General features: G+C 40.2%; 1 pseudogene; it reads left to right on the top strand.

The window, feature by feature from the left end:
- Nucleotides 1-3,185: 3,185 nt before the first annotated feature.
- LOC119246790 (proteasome subunit alpha type-2-like) lies at nt 3,186-3,695 on the top strand (annotated as a pseudogene).
- The last annotated feature ends 2,422 nt before the right edge of the window (nt 3,696-6,117 follow it).

The raw sequence follows: 6,117 nt of genomic DNA, 5'->3' as shown, positions 1-6,117 counted from the left end.
CTATCTTTGTGGATTTACCTGTTCCGGACATTACTTATAAGTGGAGTCATACAGTAAGTGACTTTTGGTGTCTGACTATGTGCTGGAGGGTCATCCACGTTACAGCATGTATCAATACTTCATTCCTATTAAGTCTGAATACTATTCCATTGTGTGTCTGTATCACATACTTGTTTATCATGCACCTGCTGATGGACATTTGGGCTGTTTCTACCTTTGGGCTACCATGAATTGTGCTTCCATGGCCATGCATGAATACCTGCTTCAACTCTCTTGGGTGTATGCCCAGGAGTTGAATTGCTGGGCCCTATGTAACTCTGCGCTTAACCTGAAGAGCTGCCAAAATATTTTCCATAGCAGCTGAACAATTTTTCATTCCCACCAGCAGTGTATAAGGGTTCCAATTTCTCCACATTTCTCCCAATATTTGTTATTTTCCTTTTTTGATTCTACCAATGCATCCTAGTAGCTGCGAAGTGGTATCTCATTGTAATTTTGATTTACATTTCCCTGATGACTGATGACATTGAGCATTTTTTCACTTGCTTATTGGCTGCTAGTATATCTTTAGAGGAAATGTCTATTCAAGTCCTTTGCCCATTTTTTCAGTTGGACTGTTTGTATTCTTGCTGTTGTTCTTCGTATATTCTGGATGTATATTTACCTTTGAAAACAAAGAACCTTTGAAGATTCAACTTGAATCCTCCAAAAAGCCTAATGTCCCAGCTAGAATTTTATTTCTTCACACTCAGGGACTATGCAACAAAGAACATCTATGGCTAACAAAGCCTAAAATACTTAACTCTCTAGTCCTTTACAAAACATGTCTGCTGACATCTAGACTATAAACTCCTTGAGGGCAGGGATGGTTCTTGGTAGAGATTTGAATGTTCAAAATGATGGTCCTTGGCCACTGAAAAATCCAGTGTTTTGCATTTACTACAAAGTGAAGTAACATCTTTCGAGAAAAAAAAAAAATCTTTCCAAAGTGATTATGACCCAAAGATTCTGACCTTCTAATTTATTTGGAAAATTTACCTAGATGGAATTCCTCATTTTCTCATAAAGCAGAATAAATGAAGTGTTGCTATGATTTTGTTCACCGAATGTGGCTGAGTTTCTAAGAAATAATTTGAGAACAATTTTCATTCTGGCAACCCTGAGGCCTGAAAACCAGTGCAAGCCAGACAGCACTGTCAGCACATGGCCAGCCACAGTCCTCACTGGCTGCTGTGGAAACACAAGATTATTGGTCTAAAGCGTCACTCAATTTATGGCGCAGGAAGTGAGCTTCCTGAGCTAGAACCAACAGCGACCTCGCTGACAGCTAAGGCTTGCCAGTGTCTTGCTCTTAAACGAAGAGGTTTCGGGTTGACAGAAGGAATGTGCTTAAAAATAATGTATCTATTTTCGAGATCCTAGACGTGGACATTTCCACATGGCTGTTTTCACCTCAGCCAGGCCTTCCTTGCACATCCGAAGTAGCGCAACGCAAGAGGCTCCTTGCCCTTTTCTTTGCTGTATTACCTTGATTTCCTTTTCCTTTGCTTTTTTCAGTCCCGGCTGGAGCATTTGTCAGGTCTTGACAATCAGATTGAATTTAGGAGACGATGACTGCAGCCTTGTGGAAAGAGATTAAAAGTTGTGACTGCACGGCCCTCTGATCGTCTGTGTGAAAGCCTGTGGTCTGGATTTGGTTCTAATTAAAAGCAGACGGAATCACTGAGGTGAAAGTAAAGGAGACGAAGGCGCTGTCTTGATAACCGGTGGGGTGCCTGTGCGGGGGCTGCATCAGCGGGGAGTGGGGACGCAACTGTTCTATGACCGTCAACCAACTTTTTCTATAAAGGGCCAGAGAGGACATGCATTCAGCCTCGCAGGCCATGCCATCTCTGTTGCAACTACTCACCTCAGCCACTGCGCAGACAATGGGGAGTAGCGTGGCCACGAGCCAGTAAACTTGAGGCGCAAACAGGCTGCGGGCTAGGTTGGGCCTGCCTGTAGTAGTTTGTGAGTTCAGGCCTATACAACCCACTGAGGTTTGGCTGCTGCGTTTCTCCCTCCTGCTGCTACATTTTTGAGAATTTCTGTCTTAACAACACACTCAAGGAAGGTGACCAGGGAAGGAAGGCAGAACTGCTGTTCAGAGAGAGCACGTGCTCTGTGAACACCGTCTGCAAATGAACTGGGCCCGGCACAAGGCTACAGTCAGAGGGGACATGTTGTTCTAGCCACATTCGGCTGACAGATTTAACTGGAAGAAGTGAGAATTGACTGAGTGTTATCAATAGGCCTAAAGTAAACAGGGGAGATAATTTCCCCCAAATAGTGTATGCCTGCCCCTCTTGTTCAGATAATCTTGGGGGGTTCTCATCTGGTTCTTTTCTCCATGTCAACGATCTGTGCATGGTTTCAGTGTAGGTTATTCATTCATATAGTAGGTTTTCTTTCCGAACATAAATACTCCCAAGATGCCTTTTAATTTCTTCTGAGAAGAGGTTGGAGTGACAAAGTGGAGTGGTCTCTCATCAGGTATTTTAACACTAACAGCTGTTCATATATGCTAAGATGACAGTTGCTGAGAGAGTGCTGATGTAGTGTAAGGACAGGTAGACATGGGGTAGAAATGGGATGGACTAGCTATGCCTGCCATTCTTCCCTCAGATTAGACTCCATTTTTACCCATATTTTGACCCAGTATTTACATAACACACAAACCGGGGGAGAGGGAGGAGGGTGGATTATGTCATAAATGATGGTGAAAAAATCAAATTCTGAAAAAACTTGGAAATAAAACAGTTTAGGACCTCATCTCACCCTACACACTAAATGAATACCAGATATGATAAAACATGAAAGTATAATAAAATATATGATTTCTGAGTATAATAAAAGATAGGGTTGGCAGAAAGATATGATTCCTGAGTAGAAAGTGACTTTCTATGCATAAAAGCAAAGGAAGAAACCACATTGGCTATTGGAAGAAACCACAATGGCTACACTAATAGTTTTATAAATCTCTAGCAATTATAATTGATATCTATATTCAAACTATAACCACCTCTTAAGACTTAAAATCATCTCTATAACTGAAGACATCAAAATAAAATGGAAAGGTCAACACCAGGAAAATACTTGCCAAGAATAAAAAGAGTTAACATGGTGCTTTTGCTCTTCAAGTCAAGATGGCGGGGCATGGTTACAGCTTTTTGCTGACTACTTTCAGCCTGTCTGGTAAACTTGTCCAGACTGAACATGCTTTGGCTGCTGTAGCTAGAGGAGCACCTTCAGTGGGAATTTAAGCTGCAAATGGAGTGGTATTAACAACTGGGAAGAACCAGACATCCATTCTGTATGATGAGCACAGTGTACACAGAGTGGAATGAATTACCAAACATCTAAGCCTGGCATAACGTGCATGGGCCCACATTACAGAGCACTGTGCACAGAGCTTGAAAACTAGCTCAGTTAATACTGTCTTGTTTAGCAAGAACCCACCCTCACAGCTCAGCTGGTACTGAGAGTAGCTTCTGTGATGCAAGAACACACCATTCAGGTAAGAATTTGGAGTTTCTTATTTGTGGTTGGGACGAGGGACAGCCATATTTATTTCTTCAGATCCATCTGAAACTTACTTTGCCTGGACAGGCACAGTCATGGGCAAGATCTACGTGAATGAGAAAACTTTCCTTTAGAAAGGATACAATGAGATACCATCTCACACCAGTGAGAATGGCACATATTAAAAAAACTAGCAACAACAAATGTTGGCGAGGATATGGAGAAAAAGGAACTCTCCTGCACTGCTGGTGGGAGTGCTAACTGGTCCAACCACTGTGGAAAGCTGTGTGGAGATTCCTCAACCTACTAAAGATAGAGCTTCCATAGGATCCAGCAATTCCACTCCTAGGTATTTACCCAAAGGACACAGAAACATCCATTCCAAAGAGCACCTGCACCCCTATGTTTATAGCAGCTCTATTTACAATAGCTAAGCTTTGGAAACAACCCAAGTGCCCAAAAATAGATGACTGGATCAAGAAGATGTGGTCCATATACACCATGGAATATTACTCAGCATTCAAAAAAAGATAAACACATGCAATTTGCAGCAACATGGATGGAGCTGGAAGGGATCATGCTCAGTGAAATAAGCCAGAAAGAAAAAGAAAAATACCGGATGGTCTCACTCATAGCAGGAATCTAGAAAACCTAAATAAGGGACCAAGAAAAAGAATAACTACAAGAAAGAAAAAATCAAAATCAACAAACAACTATGAACCAGAGACACTCTATGGGGGTGGGGAAAGGAGGGATTGGGGTCAAAATAAGGGGGTTGCAATTGTATGGGGAATATAAAAATAAAATTAAAAAAAAGTAAAATGTCTGCAAAAAAAAAAAAAAAGAGGATATAATAAAGATGGGGAACTTGAAGATGCCATTCCTACAGCCATCTTAACCCTAAAGGAAAGCTTTGAAGGGCCAATGACAGCAGATAACACAGAAGCTGGAGTCTCCTATGAAGGAGTCTCCTATGAAGGCTTATTCCAAAGTTTAGGCTAACTCGGCTGCCACAACATAATAATGAAGTGACAAAAATTTGAAATTTCAGATAATCAATCCACTTATACATATTTAAAGCATGTTTTGTCTTGCAGACTTTTTGCATATCTATTTATATATGGACACTGGACTGTTATTTTTTAAAATGACAGTTACAAACCATAATAAACTGTTAAATCCAAAAAAAGAGCTAACATGCCCAGTGTAACAGGAACTCCCAAGATTCCCAAGACTCCCAAGACATTAAACAAACAGACAGTATTTCAGTGGCAAATGGGACAAGGGCCTACGACAGAAATGTCACAATGAGAAAATTCAAATGATCAGTGAAGATGAAAGGTTGTCCAACCTCACTAGTAATCAGAGAAATGCATAGTAAAACATATTAACTTTCATCCACCAAATTACCAGAAGTTCAAAAATGATAGAAGTCAAAAGTAGCATGACTGTAAGTGAGATGGACGCTTTTGGACACTCCTGTCAAGTACTGTAGATCTTTTCTCGAAAGTAATACAGCAATATGTAGTCAGAGTCTGACATTCATGTTCCCTAGTTTAGTTTTAGAAATTTATCAGGAATCTATAAAATCTATAAATTACCTACAAAGGAACTGATAAGACAAAGGTTTACTTCCCCAAAGGCCTACAAGAATAACTTATAAAATTGGGGGCAAAACATGGGTTAGCAAACTATGACCTATGGACCCACCACCATTTTTTGTGTAGTCTGTGAGCTAAGAATGTTCTTTTTCAAACTTTTTATTTTATTTTATTTTTATAGTCTTGCTTTTCTGACGTCCTTTGGCCCACCTGCACTAGTTTTTTTTTCAGTTCCAGTACTTTCTTTTTTCTGTTTATTTTTCTGTTTTACTAGGCAAGGAACTTTATTTTTCAGGCCTGTAAAATAGCTTTATTGAACGTATATTGACACATAACAGTCCACATGGGTGTATATCAAGTGCACAATTTGATGTTTGATCTATATACACACCTGTGAAGCCATCACCATAATCAGGATAACCAGTCCATCAGCCCCAAGTTCCCTCATGGCCATTTGTAGTACCTTCCTCCCAGCCCACCCCTTCGCCCTGCCTTGTCTCTTGGCAACCACTGATCTTTCTTCTGTCACTATAGCTTGCATGTCCTAGTATGTTACATAAATAGCATTGTATAATAGGTACTCGGTTTTCTTTCTTTTTTTTTTTTAACTTGGCATAATTCTGACATTCATCCATATTGTTGTGTGTCAATAATTCATCCCTTTTTATTGCTGAGTAACGTTCCAGGGTATGACATCACACAATAGGCTCGTTCATTCACCCATTGATGGACATTTGGCTTACTTACAGTTTGGGACTAACACAAATATGTTGTTTGTGTTTTTATGAATGTTTTCATGGAAACTTTTGTACTGGAACATAGGCATTTTTTTTTCTCTTGGGAAAATACCTAAGAGTGGAATAGCTGGATCGTTTGGTAGGCATGTGTGTTAATAAACTTCCCGGCAGTTTTCAGGGTGTCCATGATGTGTATATTTAACCTACAAGATAAAGGT

This window comes from Talpa occidentalis, unplaced genomic scaffold, assembly GCF_014898055.3.
Source record: "Talpa occidentalis isolate TD23 unplaced genomic scaffold, MPIMG_talOcc4v2.1 talOcc4.15, whole genome shotgun sequence".
Taxonomy (NCBI): Eukaryota; Metazoa; Chordata; class Mammalia; order Eulipotyphla; family Talpidae; genus Talpa; species Talpa occidentalis.
Note: the sequence above shows the minus strand (reverse complement) of the source record. Positions and strands in the feature narration are given on the sequence as shown.